Here is a 19,238-nt window from a genome sequence, read left to right as displayed (position 1 = left end):
ATTGCCTTTTATTTACATGATATATACATGGGTAATTTTACAGCATTAACAATTGCCAAACCTCTTGTTCCAATTTTTCACCTCTTACCCCCCCCCCCCCCCCTCCCCTAGATGGCAGGATGACCAGTAGATGTTAAATATATTAAAATATAAATTAGATACACAATAAGTATACCCGACCAAAACGTTATTTTGCTGTAGAAAAAGAATCAGACTCTGAAATATTGTACAATTAGCTTATGAAGGAAATCAAAAATGCATGTGTGCATAAATATAGGGATTGGGAATTCAATGTAATGGTTTTTAGTCATCTCCCAGAGTTCTTTTTCTGGGCATAGCTAGTTCAGTTCATTACTGCTCCATTAGAAATGATTTGGTTAATAGCCATCTTTCTTAATGAGCCTCCTAAGGTAGCTATACTCTACCTCCAATGACATCTGCTTTTACTGCTCTTCCATCGACACTGTCTCTGCCAGAAAAAGGACTTCTTCACAAGATTCAGCAGCACAGCTGATTTCCTTGAGAGACAAGACCAGTCATCTGCTCAGTGGCAGCCCTAGGTAAAATAGTGAAGCAAAGTTTGTTACATCTCTTGCTCTTGGCATTCTCTCCCCTCCTTTCAGTCGCTCTTCTCCTTTTCCACCTCCATTCCTGGTATTTCACCCTACCATCTTTTCAAAAGGAAAATGATCAGAAAATAATAATAGATCATATGTATATAACAATCCTTTATTGGAATCTTATACAGTTGATTTTATTCAATTTAAATGTAGTTTTTAAACTGTCAAGTATAATTATTTCACGTGTTAGCTAATCTTGTGTCCCTAACTATATTGTAATCACTTCTTCTTGAGCACATCATTCTACCTCCTGATTCTGTGTATTTTCACTGACTGAACCCCTTGGATTGTAATGCTTTTTCCTTCTACTCCTGACTTCCCAATAGCTTCCTTCAAGTACCAGTTAAAATTTCTTCTATAGAAAATCTTTCCCCATTCCCCTTAAGACTACTCTACTGACTTTCCTCTAGTCTAACTTATCTGCATATATTTAATCAAATAAAAGGCACTTAATAAATATTTGTGGCCTTGATTTTTTTTTTTAAACTTAGTGATTAGGTAGTTTTTCAGAATCTAGTGTCCTATATTACACTAGATGGCACTGTGAGGCAAGAAAATGCTCCTCCAACCTTCAAAATCTGGGAGTTGACTTGTCAAATCTGGCTCTACTTATCTAGCTTAGCATTTGGCAGTTCCTGGACTTCTGATTCCATCCCTACCTAGAACAGGGAGGAAAGAGAAAGAAGTGAGTGAGAATATGTGACCTAATAGCACCTGCTTTGTCCCAATTAGAAAAAAAAAAAAAAGGACCTCTGATTCATATGTAGAGTAGGATTTAAAAAAAAAAATCCTACTTAGTTCTGCCTTTAGGAAAATATTAATAATCAAAAGCATAAAATTCTCTTACTTTCAGATCAGAGAATAGTCTTTCTCCCTCTCTATATGAGTGCATCCATACAAATGGAGCTTGGTAGGATTCATTGTTCTAAATCATTGAGACTAATTTTTGAAGTATTCATATTTTTAAAATTAAATATTTGATATAATTTACTTGTAAATCTATTTTAGTAGTTTCCTTCTTTTCTTTGTTTTCTCTTAGGATATCTAAAAAAATTTTTTTAATATATTTTTATTGGTAAGACTTAGTATTCTTTAAATTTTAAGTTTGGCTAGCATGCCATTCTATATAATAGTCTCCAGTAACTACTCACCTTCTTTGAAGTTCCTTCAATTCATATTTATTACTCAATCAAGATTTTATCAGTAATTATCTGTTTTTTGTATTAGCAAACATCTCTAGATATTTGGAGCAGTTAGATAGAGCAGAGGATAGAGTCCCAGGCCTGAAGTTAGGAAGATTCATATTTCTTTCAGACACTTGTTAACTGTGTAATTCTAGACAAGTCACTGTTTGCCTCAGTTTCCTCATCTTTAAAGTGAGCTAGAGAAGGAAATGGAAAAGCTCTGTCAAGAAAACCCCAAGTGGGGTCACAAAGAGTTGTACTAGACTAAAATGACTGAACGACCACCTAGACATTCAGAATTTTTATCTTCTCTCCTCAATGCATTCATCTGGCTCAAAGACCTCTCCTCCACAATTCCCTTCTTTATACTAAGGGGTACATATTTGTAATGTTTGGGCTAGCTTTCTGGAGGACCCTGGGACTAGCCTTGATTTTAGTGCAGAAATGCAAGAGGCAGGACAGCCACCACAAGGCTGGTCAAAGATCTAATGTTTATCTTCTAGTTCTTCTTAGCCCTTATAGACCTTATTGTAATTACATCATTATAGCATATTGACTATCTGTGAATTTAGAGAACCATTACATCACCATACTAAGTATATATGTGAACTAGAGAACAATCATCTCATCAATTCCACTGAGTTAACACCTTGTTTCAAGAATACTTCTGCAGAGTTTCTGCTCTTTACACATACTGATATTTGTTTTAAAACCCCTAACCTTTAGGAAACCAAATTATCTCTGTTTGCAGATGATATGATGGTATACTTAGAAAATCCTAGAGAATAAACTAAAAAACTACTAAAAACAATTCACAACATTAGCAAAGTTGCAGGATACACAATATTGGATTCAATGATCATCTGTATATACAACCTCTCTCCTGACCTCCAGTTTTTCTTCTCAAGTTGTCCATTATATATCTCAAACTAGGTATTCTGAAGAAATCTGAAATTCAACATGTCCCAAATTCGATTTATTATGTTTCTTCACAAATTTCACTTATGCTAACTTATTGATTAGGGTTCCAGTACCTTTGGAGTCACTCTACTTCTCAGTTTCTTATTATAGTAGGGAATAAGGAATAAAAGGAAAAATGATAGAAATGGATCAGATTATAAAGGGCTTTTATGGCCAAAAGTTTTATATCTGATTTTGGAAGTGCTCATGAGCCATGGAGTTGACTGAATAGAAATTAACATGGTCAATTGTACTTGTTAGGAATATCAGGATGTTAGCTGACCATAAGATAGATTAGAATGTCTGAGGCTAGATTTAAACTAAAAAAGATAAATTTTCCTGACTGCAGGCCTGGAATGCTATCCATTGCATCACCTAAGCACCCAGGGTGAAAACATAATAGGCATGTAATAAAGCTTTAACTTGTTAAGTCAGGTTTTGGTGGTGGTGGTGGGGGGGGGTGTGTTTCTGACTAATGAGATTTTAATTTCCTTTCTTATTAATCAAATTAGCTAGCAGTTTGTCAATTTTATTAAATTCCTTATTAATCAAATCTTTGTTTTTTCATCTAATGTCTTTCTGCTCATTCAAATGGAACTTTTACAATTTCTTCTTTTGCATTTGTTCTAGTTGCTTTATGTGTTCATTTTCAAGTTTAGTTCATTAATCTTCTATTTCTATTTTGTTGATATATTTCAATGAATGTGTCCTACTGAATTGTCTTAGTTTTATCCAAAAAATTTCAAAACGCTATTCCATTGATAAAATGTTAAATCATATCTATGATTTCTTCTTTGACCAACTCATTATTCATGATATTTTATTTAGTTTTCAGATAGGTTCAAAACTTTAGCTTAGGTCCCCTTGTTGAGGTCTAGATTTGGGGTACCTAAATGAAATTAGGGTTTAGTTAAAGTCTAGTGGCAGGTTTGGGGTACAGGGAGTCAAACAGAGCTCCCCTGCAACCCCCTTGGATTCAGTGTAAGGATATGGTGGTAAATGAGGTCTAGTAGCGGCGCGAGTTCCCAATAAAGGAATTTATTGGCCATGGAGAGCTAGATTGGTAAAAGAGGTTTATTATTGAGTTTAGAAGTAGGAGATAGGTGAAGGTAGAGATAAGGAGGACACCGGACAGAGCGTCCAGTAGACAGAAAGTCCTCACATGGCTACCATGTTTGGAATCTCTGCAAAGAGGGGTTCCCAGCGTGATCCTTTTATAATAGGAGACTTAGCTCGAGGGGCTTTTAGGTGTATCCCCAAAGTTGGCTCAGATTGGGATGGGGCTGGACAGGTCTGGATCTTCTATTGGAATTCAAAGGGACCAGGATTTGTGAGTCAAAGGGTAATTACATTAACTAGAGGGGTTTGGGAATCAAAGATAGTAAGTTTTCCCACATCACCCTGAATTTACTGATTTTTTTTTTTAATTATTATATACTGGCTTGAAAATTATATTTTTAAGATTCCTTCCTATTTACAATTTCCTTGTGTTCTAATTCAGGATAAATTTCTGTAAAAATATTTTTGTTTCTGAGAAATATTTACATTCTTTAATATTCCCATTCAGAAAATAACAAGTCTACTCAACTCTGTTTTCCTTTGTATCTATTGCATTTATCCAGCTCTGAAAGATGAATGTTAAAGACTATCACAATTATTGTGATACTCAATGTATTATTTTTATTTTAAGCAACTGGACTATGTTATTTTGTCCAAAGGTATTTAATAATGGTATTATTTCATTAACTATAATTCCTTTAAGCAGATTATAATTTTACTTTGCTGAGAAATAGACTGTCACTCTGACTTCTGGCTGGAAATTTATTTAAAGTAAGACCACTAAAAGAGATTTTAAAAACCAGCAAAGGAATACAGAAGTCTATTCCAACTCACTGCTAAATAAATACAAACTTATTCCTAATTCCACTCAGAGTAGCCAGGGAAAGGAGTATTTTTGAGATTGGCATCTCCACAATGAGAAAATGCCTCTTTCTCTTTGGGACAATGTAGATGTAGCGTAGGGTTGCACTTGGCTCAACTCATCTATATGGCATTTACTTGGGAAACTTGAGAAGAACTATACCCTAGAACATGGGAAATGGTTTTTCATGGACTCTGATGTGATCATACTGTTGATCAATTTTGTTCACATAGCACCAAATCTCTATTCAAAGTAATTCATGGTCTTGCCATCTTTCCAGTGTGAATATCTCCTTTCCTTGAATTATAAGATCAGTACTGTATGCTATCACAAGCAGTCAAGAGAGGTTTTTAAGTCATCAAAAAAAAATTGCATTTTAATAATCTAGGATATAATTTTTCTGTGAGGATTCAAAGAATACACTTGAAAGTAATAATCTGAAAAGCATAGAGATTTAATTATATTCCCAAAATATTGCTTGTCACCATTTTTTTAAAAATGGACTTTCAACAAATAGGCATTTAAGTTAATAGTCCAAAAGAAAAACAAAGAAGATCAATATATTCCCGATATAAAACCTTCAAAACAAAAAAACATAAGAATAGTTAAGCAAGAGAAAAGAATGAAGTAGTAAATGTAATGTATTCATGTTTATAAAATCAGACCAGGATATTGTTAAAACAAACAAACAACAACAAAAAAAAAAAACAAAACAAAACAACCTTTCACGTAGAAAAAGAATTTCTAAGGGCAAAAGTCTTGAAGGAAATAAAAATCTAAGAGGTCTATTGGACTTAGGAAGATGAAAGAAGGAAGAATAATTAATGTTCCAGTTAGCTAAACCTGTACTGCTTTGTAAATTAATCTGTAATTTTTATGAGGGTGTGAATAACACAGGAAATTCAGCAAGTCTGGGAACCTAAGAGATATAGGAGACATAGCTAAAGAGATGTTTCTCCTTGTCCTGTTAAGGTTTGAGAGGTAAAGGAAAAATATGTTCTTCTTTCCTTTTGCCAGAGGATATGGGGGATGTTTGGAAAGAATAATAAGAAGGAAATATATGGCAGGGAAAATAGGATTTTAGATTTTCCCTGTGAAGGAAAATGAACAAAATTCTTAATTAGTTGATTTTCAACCAATTTGGTTCTCTATTGGCTTTGAAAGTTAAAAATTTGAAAAAAAACCACCTTCAGAGTCATAAAATTTAGATTTATATTTAAAGCTCATTATTATTTGCAGAAGCTACTCAGCAGAGAAATGTAAAAATCATTATAGTGAAATCTAAGTTGGCTTTAGGCAGTCAACACAATTTATTTACTTTTTTTTCCCCCAAAAGGCACAAGTCATGCTGCTACCAGATAAGTTTCAGAGACTCTCCTTGTCCTGCTGGTCTCTTGTTAAAAACAAAATTTCCTAAGAGAAATAGCACACTAAATGATTTAGACTAATGCATTTGTGTTCAGTAAGAAATATGTTATTTTGAGGGATAAGGTAGAAAGTGTGCAACCATGTAGGAAAAAGACATATATGTATATATGCCAGTGTAAGACCTGCTACTGCAACAAACAAATCTTACTGAATTAATTGGTCAATCAAACATAAAAGAGAATGGTCCAACTACATCTTCAATGATATCTTTGCACGAGGAGGCATCTCCAATTGTACTAAGTTTTCGGCCTCCATTCCCACAAAAGCCCATGCCTGAAAAGTGATGATGTCATGAGGCATGGATTTTGACATGATTAACTTTGGGGGCTTAGATGACTAGTTGGAAATATGGCTGACAATAAGCTTCTTTTCCACTGGTTTGTGATTTACAAATATATACAGAAATAACAATGTCAAATCATTACATTCTGACCAGCATATCACAGCATGACCAGCACAAAGACAAGTGGCTTACTTGTTTTTTTAAGCTAAGGGAATTAAATTCCTTCCAAAAGTTTTCACTGGGAGGGAGAGTGAAGAAACAAGATAATAAATATCTGCTAAGTTGCTCCCATTAGTAATGAGCTTAACATCCTCCCACTAGTAATGGACATGATTTTGTGCACAAGTGAGTGTGTGGGAACAAAAATTTTTGAATGATTAGTGAAATATAACCAGAATTCATTATTTTTCATGTATAAAGAAAATAATTGAAAGATGGCAAGTTTGAGGCTTAAAAAAAATTAGTATTGTAGCAAGGCACTTTAGTAGCAAGAGCATGGGTCAAGAAGAAAGAATGGCAGATTCCAATCATAGCTCCATTGTGTGATTGTCAGTAAGTAAATTTAGTTCTTAGTGTGTATATGTGAGTGGGGAAGGTGAGTTAAAATAGATTCTTTTTCCAAAGTCTCTTGCTGATTAAATATTTCTTCAGGATGGCATAGGGGAAAGAGCACTGAATTTAAAGACAGGAATTAGATCTGATCCCTGGCTCTGTTACTAATGACATATTACTTATGTTTCTAGCATGCAGTTTCTTAATTTATAAAAGGAGAGCATTTGTCTAGGATCTATGATATTCATTCAAGCTTTTCATCTTACAACCCCAAAGGTCAAATATATCTAACTTCTAACATCTAATGCCTAAGAAAAGCTCAACTGGTTGAGAATCAACAAACTGGTTGATCTTTTGGATGGGAATTTATTTCAAGTTACTTTTTTATCTTGTCAGGAACTTAGTATCACAGTTAGAGCTGAAAAAGACCTTAGGACTCATTGTGGTCCAGTCCCTTCATTTAACAGGTAAGGAAAAAAACCAAAGCTCAGAAAGGGTGACTCACCCAATATTACTTAAGTAGTAAGGCACAGAGTTTGGACTTCAAAATAAGTCCTGGGATTCCAAATTATTTGTGCTTTTCACTAGGTCTCACTTCTGGGACACCATGGACCATAAGAAAGGCAGGAAGGTAGAGAAGACATAAATAGGTGCCAAGGCACATTTCTCAATCACCTCTTACCAACATAGGGAGGTTCCAAAGGAAAGTTTCTTATTTGGTAAGGAGTGTTTGGACACATTATTCTAAGCACAGCAGAGGAGAATCAGCTATTCTATAAGGAGTGTGGAACTTAGTGAAATTAAGAAGTTAATTTAAGAAATCAGAGTGAAGGTTTTTGCAATCCCTTTGAGATTTCCTAGAGAGAGCTGGTGTTTTCCTTTGGGTGTTGCACATAAAAGGTGTTCCTAACAAAATATTAGGATTAGGATTAGGATTTGATTTATTATTAGTGTTAGGATTAGGATTAGGATTGTAGTAGACTGGGTGAAGATTCAACCTCCCCCCCCCCACCCCCCCCATTCCTATAACTTTGAGTAGTCCTTTTTCTTCTATGCTACACTATCTATTTTGTGTATACTTGAAGACAATAAACCTGCATTTCTCAAAAAAAAAAAAAAAAAAAAAACATATGTAATTCACATTTTTAACTAATTTCAGTTAGTCATTCTCTCCAAATAATCTGAAATACTGGGCCTAGGTTGTATAAATTTTAACTTATGAGAGACATAGGTAAAATGGCACTTATTGCCATCAAAACAAAGGCAAAAGTCTAAATATAAAAATACTATATGTCTACTTACATGCAGATTTTAAATGGGGGCCAAATACTTCTGTCCCCACTACAACCACCACCATGGGCAGAAGGAGCTGAGTTACTGAGGAAACTGAAAAACATTCTAAGTCCCATCCCCAGCTTTTGCTTTTGCTGCTCGGCAACAAGATGGTAGAACTGCCTGCACCGACCAATGAGAATTCTCCGTTCCTGATTCCTGTAATCGTACCCCATATCACTCAGGGACTGGGAGAGCACCTTATAGCCCCATAAAGCCATGCTCATTCTGCAGTTCTATTTGGTGAATATTTATTTTCTATGTGTTGCCTTTTGGAGTGTTGGTTAGGAGAGAGGTAGGAAAAAATACAAAAAGGTCTGTCAATGCAATGCTTTTCTTGGAGGTTTCTGAACATTTTATTTGAGAAAAGATTTTACCAGAAACAGATCATTTCTTCTTTCCCTTAATTTTGAATGTTCTCTAAGTCTAGAATAATGAAAAAGAAAAAAGCCTAAACTTGGAAAAATTTCTGCCTAAAATTAGGAGCATTATATTCAGTTCTATTAATAGCCAAGAAAAATTGTCCTTGGGCATCATACTGATCATGAATTACTGATAATTCATTACTGATAATGAAAAAAAAATACTTATAATGAAAAATAATGAATTTTATCATTATTATTTATTTTCTATCATAATTATCAATTGATAATGAATTAGGAACAAAGAGGTTAAGTCAAAATTCTCACTTGAAAAAATCATTCTGGATGTGTAATCAAAGGATCAGCATTTCTTTTTTTTCAGTTTATTTTTAATACACATTATTTTGTGAATTATGTTGGGAGAGAAAAATCAGAGCAAATGTGAAAAACTATGGGAGAGAAAAAAAACAGAAAAAGAGAAGTGAACATAGCATGTGTTGATTTATATTGTCTCCTTAGTTTTTTCTCTGGTTGCAAATGGCATTTTCTGCCCAAACTTTATTAGGATTTCTTTGGATCACTGAACTACTAAAAAGAACTAAGCCTTTCATAGTTGATCATCGCACATTCTTGCTGTTATTTTGTACAATGTATTTCTGGTTCTGCTTGCTTTGCCAGGAGCTCTATTCTTGATAATGGCAGATATGACCATGGACAAATCACTTAACCTCTGTCTAAAATAAGAGAACTAGTCTAGATACTAAAGCTTAAATCTATTGACTATTCAGCCTTTAGACTCAGAATTCAAAAAAGGGAAGTGATCTTTCCACTTACTTAGGGATTTAATGAGGCATTAGATATGTAACATGTTTTATAGCTTTCAGAATCCTCAGTAGGACAAAATATTATAGGAGAAAGAGTCCTGATTTTAAATCTGGAAGGTGTTAAATTGAATATTTGATTCTGCCACTGATATAACTTGTGACTAACTACTTCCTTTATTTGGGTCTTGGTGTCTTCACCTACAAAATAACAATACTTTCCATTTACATAATTATTTAATGTTTGCAAAGTGCTATTTTTTTTTATAACTTTTTATTTACAAGATATATGCATGAGTAATTTTTCAGCCCTGACAATTGCAAAACCTTTTGTTCCAATTTTTCCCCTCCTTCTCCCCACTCCTCACCCAGATAGCAGGTAAACCAATACATGTTAAATAAGTATATGTTAAATACAATATATGTATACATATCCATACAGTTATTGTGCTGCACAAGAAGAATTGGACTTTAAAATAATGTACAATTAACCTGTGAAGGAAATAAAAAATGTATTGGTTCACATTCATTTCCCAGAGTTCTTTCACTGGGTATAGCTGGTTCTATTCATTATTGAACAAATGGAACTGATTTGGTTCATCTCATTTTTGAAGAGAGCCACATCCATTAGAATTGATCATCATATAGTATTGTTGTTGAAGTATATAATGATCTCCTGGTCCTGCTCATTTCATTTAGCATCAGTTTATGCAAGTCTCTCCAGACCTTTGTGAAATCCTCCTGCTGGTCATTTCTTACATAATAATAATATTCCTTAACATTCACATACCACAGTTTATTCAGCCATTTTCCAATTGATCGGCATCCACTCAGTTTCCAGTTTCTGGCCACTACAAAGAGGGCTGCCACAAACATTCTTGCATATACAGGTCCCTTCCCCTTCTTTAAGATCTCTTTGGGATATAAGTGCAGTAATATCATTGTTGGATCAAAGGGTATGTATAGTTTGATAATTTTTTGAGTATAGTTCCAAATCACTTTCCAGAATGGCTGGATGTATTCACAATTTCACAAACAATGTATCGGTGTCCCAGTTTTCCCACATCCCCTCCAACATTCAGCATTATCTTTTCCTGTCATTCTAGCCAATCTGACAGGTGTGTAGTGGTATCTCAGAATTGTCTTAATTTGCATTTCTCTGGTTAATAATGACTTGGAGCATTTATTCATATGGCTAGAAATAGTTTTAATTCTCTATCTGAAAATTGTCTGTTCATATCCTTTGACCATTTATCAATTGGAGAATGGCTTGATTTCTTATAGAGTTAATTCTCTATATATTTTGGAAATGAGGCCTTTATCAGAACCTTTGAATGTAAAAATGTTTTCCCAGTTTATTGCTTTCCTTCTAATTTTGTCTGCATTAGTTTTGTTTGTACAAAAGCTTTTTAATTTGATATAATCAAAATTTTCTATTTTGTGATCAATAAAGATCTCTAGTTTTTCTTTGTTCACAAATTCCTTCCTCCTCCATAGGTCTGAGAGATAAACTATTCTATATTTTTTCTGATTTATTTATAATCTCATTCTTTATGCCTAGATCATGAACCCATTTTGACTTTATCTTGGTGTATGATGTTAAGTGTGGGTCAATGCCTAGTTTCTGCCATACTAATTTCCAATTTTCCCAGCAGTTTTTGTCAAACAGTGAATTCTTATCCCAAAAACTGGGGTCTTTGGGTTTGTGAAACATTAGATTATTGAAGTTATTGACTATTTTGTCCTGTGAACCTAATCTATTCCACTGATCAACTAGTCTGTTTCTTAGCCAATACCAAATGGTTTTGGTAACTGCTTCTTTATAATATAATTTTAGATCTGGTACAACTAGACCACCTAGATGAATTTTGTTATTTTTTCTAGGTCATTAAAATAGTTTTTGGAGAGTTTGATTTGTATAGCATTAAATAAATAGATTAGTTTAGGTAGTATTGCCATCTTTATTATATTTTCTTGCCCTATCCAAGAGCACTTAATTTTTCCAATTGGTTAGATTTGACTTTATTTGTGTGGAAAGTGTTTTGTAGTTTTGCTCATATAGTTCCTGACTTTCCCTTGGCAGATTCCCAAATATTTTAAACTGTTGGTAGTTACTTTAAATGGAATTTCTCTTTGTAACTCTAACTGTTGGATTTTGTTAGTGGTATATAAGAATGCTGATGATTTATGCAATTTTGCTAAAGATGTGGATTATTTCTAATAATTTTTTAGTAGAATTTTAATAGAAATGCGCGCTGGGATTCTCCAAGTATACCATCATATCATCAGCAGAGAGCGATAATTTGGTTTCCTCATTACCTACTCTTACCTAATTAATTTCTTTAATTTCTTTCTCAACTCTTAGTGCCAAAGCTAGCATTTCTAATACAATATTGAATAGCAATGGTGATAGTGGGCAACCTTGTTTCACTCCTGATCTTATTGGGAATGGTTCCAGTTTATCCCCATTACATGTGATGCTTACTGCTGGTTTTAAATAGATGCTACTGATTATTTTAAGGAAAAGTCCGTTTATTCCTGTACTCTCAAGTGTTTAGTAGGAATGGATGTAAGATTATAGCAAATGCTTTTTCTGCATCTATTGAGATGATCATATGGTTTTTGTTAATTTGGTTATTGATATAGTCAATTATGTTAATAGTTTTCCTAATATTGAACCAGCCCTGCATTCCTGGTATAAATCCTACTTGGTCATAGTGTATTATCCTGGGGATGATTTTCTGTACTCTTTTTGCTAATAAGATTTAAGATTTTAGCATCAATAATCATTAGAAAGATTGGTCTAGAATTTCCTTTCTCTGTTTTCAACCTACCTGGTTTAGGTATCAGTACCATGTCTGTGACATAAAAAGAATTTGGTAGGACTCTTTCATTACCTATTTTTTCAAATAGTTTATATAGCATTGGAGTTAACTGTTCTTTAAATGTTTGGTAGAATTCACATATAAATCCATCTGGTCCTGGGGATTTTTTCTTAGGGAGTTGATTAATAGCTTGTTCTATTACTTTTTCTAAAATGGTACTATTTAAGCAATTTACTTCCTCCTCTGTTAATTTGGGAAGCCTATATTTTTGAAGGTAGTTGTCCATTTTACGTAGGTTATCAAATTTATTGGCAAAAAGTTGGGTAAAGTAACTCCTTATTATTGCTCTAATTTCCTCTTCATTGGTGGAAAGTTCTCCCTTTTCATTTTTAAGACTAACAATTTGATTTTCCTCTTACCAACTCTATTAATTCAAAAGTTTTTTTTTTAACTTTCAATTTTATTAATTTCTCCTTTTAACATTAGAATTTCAAGTTTAATATTTGATTGGGGGGTTTTAATTTTTTTCCTAGCTTTTTAAGTTGCAAGCCCAATTCGTTGATCTTCTCTTTCTCTATTTTATTCAAGTAAGCTTCTAAAGATATAAAATTTCCCCTTATTACCTCTTTGGCTACATCCCACAAATTTTGGTATGATGTCTCATTGTTATCATTTTCTTGGGTGAAATTATTGTGTCTATGATTTGCTGTTTCACCCAATTATTCTTTAGGATGAGATTATGTAATTTCCAATTACTTTTTGGTCTATTTACCCCTAGCTTTTTGTTGAATGTAGTTTTTATTGCATTGTGACCTGAGAAGAATGCATTTACTATTTCTGCCTTTCTGCATTTAATTTTGAGGTCTTTATGTCCTAATATATGGTCAATTTTTGTATAGGTTCCATGAACTGCTGAGAAGAAAGTGTACTCCTTTCTGTCTCCATTCATTGTTCTCCAAAGATCTATCATACCTAACTTTTCTAATATTCTATTTACTTTTTTAACTTTTTTCTTATTTGTTTTGTGGTTTGATTTGTCTAATTCTGAGAATGCAAGTTTGAGATCTCCCACTATTATAGTTTTGCTGTCGATTTCTTCTTGCAACTCTCTTAACTTTTCCTTTAGGAAATTAGATGCTATACCACTTGGTGTATATATCTTTAGTATTGATATTGTTTCATTATCTATGCTACCCTTTAGCAAGTTATAGCAAGTTATCTCTTTTAATTAGATCAGTTTTTGCTTTTGCTTGAGGTGAGATCAGGATGGCTACCCCTGCTTTTTTGACTTTACCTGAAGCATAATAGATTCTGCTTCAGCATTTTACTTTTACTCTGTATGTATCTACCTGCTTTAAATGTATTACTTGTAAACAACATATTGTAGGGTTCTGGCTTTTGATCCAGGCTGCTATCCACCTCTGCTTTATAGGAGAGTTCATCCCATTCACATTTATGATTAAAATTACTAATTCTATATTTCCTGCCATCTTATTATGCTTTTCTTTTTCTTTCCCCCCCTTATCCCCCTCCCCAGTATTAAACTTATGGGCACTACTTGCCTCACACAGCTCTCCTTCTTTAGGATCCCTCCCACCCTTTTTGAATCCCTTCCCCTTTCTTATACCTTTCCCTTATTACTCTTTTCCTTTTCCCTTTTCCTCTCCCACTTTTTAATGAGATGAGAGAAGTTTCTCTGTAAACCAAATATGTCAATTATTTTCTCTTTGAGCCAAATATGATGAGAATAAGATTCACACAATGTTCCTCCCCCTCTCTAAATTCCCTCAGATATGATAGGTTTCCTTTGCCTCTTCGTGGAATGTAGTTTCCCTCTTTTTATCTCCCCTTTTCCCTTTTTCTAATACTATCCCCTTTCCATTTCTACTTCCCTTTTTAAAAAATATTATATCAGTAAAATCAAATTGTACGTGCACTCTTTATGTATATCCATAACAGAAATACAGTTTTCAAGAGTTATTTTTACCTTTTTCTGCTCCTCTTGAGTCCTATAGTTGGAGGTCAGATTTTTTGTTTAGCTCTGGTTTTTTCAAAGAAACAAATGGAATTCACCTGTTTCATTAAATGTCCATCTTCTTCCCTGGAAGAAAATGCTCAGCTTAGCTGGGCAGTTTATTCTTGGCTGCATTCCAAGTTATTTTGCCTTTTGGAATATCAGATTCCAGGCCCTTAGATCCTTTGATGTGGAAGCAGTTAGATCCTGAGTGATCTGTATTGTGACTCCTCAGTATTTAAATTGTTTTTGTTTTTTCTGGCTGCTGGTAAAATTTTTTCCTTAGTCTGATAGTTCTGAAATTTAGCCACAATATTTCTTGAAGTTTTTATTTTAGGGTCTCTTTCAGAAGGTTTTCGATGAATTCTTTCAATGCCTATTTTACCTTCTGATTCTATTACATCTGGGCAGCCCTCTTTGATGATTTCCTGTAAAATAGTGTCTAGGCTCTTTTTTTTTTTCATCATAATTTTCAGGAAGTCCAATAATCCTCAGATTAACTCTCCTAGATCTATTTTCCAGGTCTGTTGTTTTTCCAAATATATATTTGACATTTTTTTCTATTTTTTTTTCATTTTTTATTTGTTTTGCTTGACTGATTCTTGATGTCTCAATGAATCATTCATTTCTATTTCCTTAGTTCTGATTTTCAATGAGTTATTTTCTTCATTTTTTTTACTTCTTTTTGTATATGTCCAATTGAATTTTTAAATGAGTTGTTTTGCTCTATGGAACTTTTTTCCATTTCACTATTTTTTTTAACTGAGTTATTTTCTTTTTCCAATTCACAAATCCTACTTTCCTGGGAGTTCTTAATCTTTTCTAATTCACAAATTCTGTTTCGCTGGGAGTTCTTTACTTTTTCCAATTCACATTTCAGGAAGTTGTTTTCCTTTTCCACTTTATCAAATTTTTCTTTAAGTGAGTTATATGCCTCTTCCATACTCTCTTGCAGAGCTTCTCTCTCCTTTCCCCATTTTTCTTCTACCTCTCTTTTAAGATTTTTTATAATTTCTTCTAAGAGAGCCTTGTGTGATGGGGGCTAGGTTACTTTCCCCTTTGGGGTTTTGTCTGTTTGCTATTAATCTCCTCAGGGTTAAAAAAACCTGCTCTCTTTCTATATAGAAGCTATCGATAGTGTTCACTTGGCCTTCTTAATCATTTTTTTAAAAGCCCTTAGTATCTGCCTTCGGGGCAAAGGGGTTATCAGCTTGCTCTGCAGAGCAGGGATAGATAGATGGACAGTAGCTGTCCTGAAAACGGGCTGCTAAGAGTGACGGAGCTGCGGAAGTGTCCTAGAAATAGCCCCACACCACAAATGTCTCTGTGCTGAGAGGCAGAGGCCAAGCTGCAGGAAGTTCTATTGCCCCAGGCAGAGCCCCCTGGCTGTGCAGATTTGTGGCTGCCCCGGGCAAAAGCCCCACACTGCAGAATGGGGTTGCATGGCTGTGCTGTGGTCTGTACTGAATTACTCACTTCCAGTGCTGGTTGAGGGAACCCTATTCCTGTTAGATTCTGGCGTTTTTTGGAGTGCTATCTTCGGCCTTTTTGTAACTTCTCTGTTGATTTACTGCAACCAAAGCAGAGCAGCCAACCTGTGGTAGATTCCTCCCTGCAAACTCTCCACCCTGTCTGTTCAGTGTGCTAGCCTCTGTGTTCTATCTCCCTGTCTGCATTGTCCTGCTTCCGCTGATCTGGACAAACCTTTTCTGGTGATCTTCCAGATTATCTTTGGCTGGTAATTTGTTGTACTTCAATTATTTGTGGATTTTACCAGTCAAGCACTCTTTCTGAGGCTGAATTTGGTAATTAATAGTGAGGGTAGAAGGCAAGCTTAGAGTGGTGTGTGTGTCTTCTCTACCATCATGGCTCTGCCCCTCCAAAGTGCTCTTTTTACATAATTTCATCTAGGGCTTACATTACAGGTCTTCCAGCTCACCTCTTTGACTTTGTACAAACTTTTCCTGCTTACTTAGAAGGAATACTCTTCCTCCTCATCTCTGTCTCTCACTCCAGCACTTCCACTCTGAACTCCCTGCTGATCCCTCTGAGTTTTAGTGCTGCCCTGACCTAGGAAATTACTTTGCATATTTTGTTTCTATTTTCTATTTATTTAGCAGAATATAACATTCTTGCAATAAAAACTTGTAATACTTTTTTTCCTAGCTAGCTCACTGCTTCACAAAAAAAAAAAAAAAAAATAGGTGCTTGTTGACAAATTTTTATTCTCATTTTACAGATAAGGAAACAGATTCAGAGAAGATAAGTGACTTCCCCCTGATTAAAAAAACAAAAGAAAACAAAACTAGTAATTTTTGAAGGCATTATTCCACAACAGGTTTCTTTTTAAATGAGGAAATTGAACTCTAGTTCAATTTCCCTAAAAGTTTCTTCTGGTTTTAAATGAATGATATTATTCATGTAGATAGATGGCATGCAGTGGTTTTCCATTTTCATTTCATGGATGGGGAAAATAAGGCATGGGGTAGTATGATGACAGATACAACAATTAGAACTAACGATATCTGATGCCAATTTCTAGCTCAAAGTTTCAGCATTTGGCTTCCCTCATAACCTGCTCATTGGCATAAAATGCTTTTGGCTCATTTGCTCTCACAATAGCCTTGCCTTGAAGGCCTTGCCTTGGCCCTCACAATTCAGCTGGGAATGAACATGAAATGATTCATCTATGCCCAGGTCTACATGTTTACAGATGGCATTGCTTACATGACATTGCATTTCTAACTAAATCAAATAGTGCTCAAAAAATCTCAAAATATCATACAACCCATATGCTAACTTGTGTTCCTAAAATCCTTTTGTAGGTCTCTCTCTCTCATTACTCACTATTCTACTTTTAAATAGTTTGCAAGAGCAGAATTAGTTTCAATTATAATTTTGCCATTGTAATGAATTTATATTGGCACATGAAACATGATGATCTGACATGAGACCAAAGCTTGTCTGGATATTTTGTAAAAATTAACAAGCAATAGAGAAATAGTATGGTGAAATGAACTAAGGGCAGGTCTTAGAGTCAGAAGACACTAATCATGCATGCCATATGATTATGGTCATTTAATAGTGTTACCAGAAATGGCTATCCACAGTGGTAGAGAGTGTTTTCACACAGTTTCCCAATCACAGGTCCAGCTTAAATAACATAAGAAGAAAAAATTTAGACACAGGATCAACATATCAGTTACAGCATCCAAGAGATCAAAGGGATCACAGAGACCATTTAATTCTACTTTCACCTGAAAAAGAATATATCACAAGCAAATAATTATCCAGTCTTCATTTGAAAATCTAGAGGAACCCAATAATTTCTTAAATTAGCCTTTTTTTTTTTTTTTTTTTTTTTTTTTTGCTGAGGCAATTGGGGTTAAGTGACTTACCCAAGGTCTCACAGCTGGGAAGCATTAAGTTTCTGAGGTTGGATTTGAACTCAGGTCCTCCTGACTTCAAAGCTAGCACTCTATCCACTATGCCATATAACTGTCCCATTAGACTTATTTCTGAACAATTCAAATTAGAAAAAACTACCTTGAACAACCATTTTACCTCTCTGGGTCTGTTTTCTCATCTATAAAAATGAGGATTTGAGATCTCTTACAGGTCAAAGATTTTAGATCCTATGATTCTCTATCAATTGGTACAGTTGGAAGAAGCTTGCAATTACCCACAGCAGACTTGGAGGGAAATTCTGGTTCTATCACAAATTAAGTGACTTCTGACAAGTTAGTTAATTTAGTTTGTCAAAGAGAAAAAAAAAATGAAAGTTTTAACTAGATGTTCTCTAATATTCTTCCACTAAAATGCTTAGCCTTTGAGAGTAACTTACCAAGGAACTGTGAAAGATACAGATGTGAGAAACAAAGTTCAGATATCTTCCAAACATCCTAGTAAACCTCTAAAACTGTAGTGAAAATAGGAATGATAAAACCAAAAATAAAAAGGCATAAATTTTTGCATTCAATTTAGGACTACACAAAGAGAGGACCAGAAGTCTGTAGGATGGGCAGAAAGAAAATTATAGAGGTAGTACAGACCCATGGTAGGAGACTTGATTTGACCAGTGCTACATCCAAAGCCAGAGGAGGAGATAGAGCCAGTGCAGCATCTAGGAAACCACACATCCATGGTGTTATGTTATAAGAGACTTACACTCAACACAATCAATAATAACCATGACAGAAACAATTGACCTTTACATGATACTTACTATATGCCAGACACTGTGTGCTAAGTGCTTTAATGGAGTCTACTATTTTCTGCTGCAACTTCATAATTAGTCTCTTCAGGTGAGAAGATTTCAGACTGCAGATGCACTAACATTGGAGCCTTCAGTCTCCTGCTTTGTGCAGTGAGCAGGGAAAGGCTGCTTGGGTCCAGACTGAACATCTTTGATCTACCCGACACAACTAGTTCCATATGTATTGGCACAGAGCATCTTCCACATCCTGTCACCAACCCAGTCTCCTAACTGGCATGTGAAGAACCTGAAGTACAAAGACTACAGGCCTCCCACTTCTTCTTTGTCTGCCCTTTAATAGGACAGGAGAGATAAATAGCCTCAACTCAATGAACATTCTCACACCTATCATCCCGTTCTCGTGATTCTGAGCTCCTGGAGATCCATCACCCAAACCTCCCTCCTCACGGTCTATACAATTTTTCATTCCCTTGCCCTCAACCTTCCTACCCCAAAGTTTCATCCTAACTTGCCCTTCCATTGTTCTTGTTTCATACACAACTTCCTTTTATCCTATTTCTCTCTATTACCTCCTTCTGAAACTTCTCTCACTCCTGTTAACACAGACTTTCTAGTCAGCCTTTCTAGTACTGGCTGTACTTTCATTCTCCTCAACTCACTAATCAAGGTAAGGGAGTTGGAATATTCCTTGATCGCCGTTTCTACTTACAGGTTCTTCCC

At 34.8% G+C, this 19,238-nt stretch overlaps 1 protein-coding gene across 1 annotated transcript in view; it reads right to left on the bottom strand.

Annotated features, from left to right (window-relative positions):
* Positions 1–8,328, bottom strand: part of C4H6orf118 (chromosome 4 C6orf118 homolog) — a 65,900-nt gene extending 57,572 nt beyond the window's left edge. Inside the window, exons 1-2 of the mRNA XM_012549458.2 lie at positions 8,251–8,328; positions 426–556 (exon numbers count right to left, since the gene is read on the bottom strand). The gene's annotated coding sequence lies outside the window, so the exon portion shown is untranslated. The remainder of the gene's footprint in view (positions 1–425; positions 557–8,250) is intronic.
* Between the last annotated feature and the right edge of the window lie 10,910 nt (positions 8,329–19,238).

The sequence above is a fragment of the Sarcophilus harrisii genome, chromosome 4, assembly GCF_902635505.1.
Source record: "Sarcophilus harrisii chromosome 4, mSarHar1.11, whole genome shotgun sequence".
Taxonomy (NCBI): Eukaryota; Metazoa; Chordata; class Mammalia; order Dasyuromorphia; family Dasyuridae; genus Sarcophilus; species Sarcophilus harrisii.
The sequence above is the reverse complement of the archived record's forward strand: the minus strand, read 5'-3'. Positions and strand labels throughout refer to the sequence as shown.